A 210-nucleotide genomic window follows, 5' to 3' on the forward strand; every position below is an offset into this window, starting at 1 on the left:
GAAATTTCAGAAAATGTGCGAATATATAGAAATTTGCTTTAAAAGTATGTTCAAACACAGGCCAATAGATAATAAGCTATTTATTATTTTGATTTTTATTGGGAGTTGCAATGGAATCGTTTAGGCCAATTGTGGTCTGTTTTAGGAATATATTTTTTTTAAGTTGCAGAAGTGGATATATATGGCATACTTTCTGCTCAGATGACGAAA

This window comes from Penaeus monodon, chromosome 22, assembly GCF_015228065.2.
Source record: "Penaeus monodon isolate SGIC_2016 chromosome 22, NSTDA_Pmon_1, whole genome shotgun sequence".
NCBI classification, from domain to species: Eukaryota; Metazoa; Arthropoda; class Malacostraca; order Decapoda; family Penaeidae; genus Penaeus; species Penaeus monodon.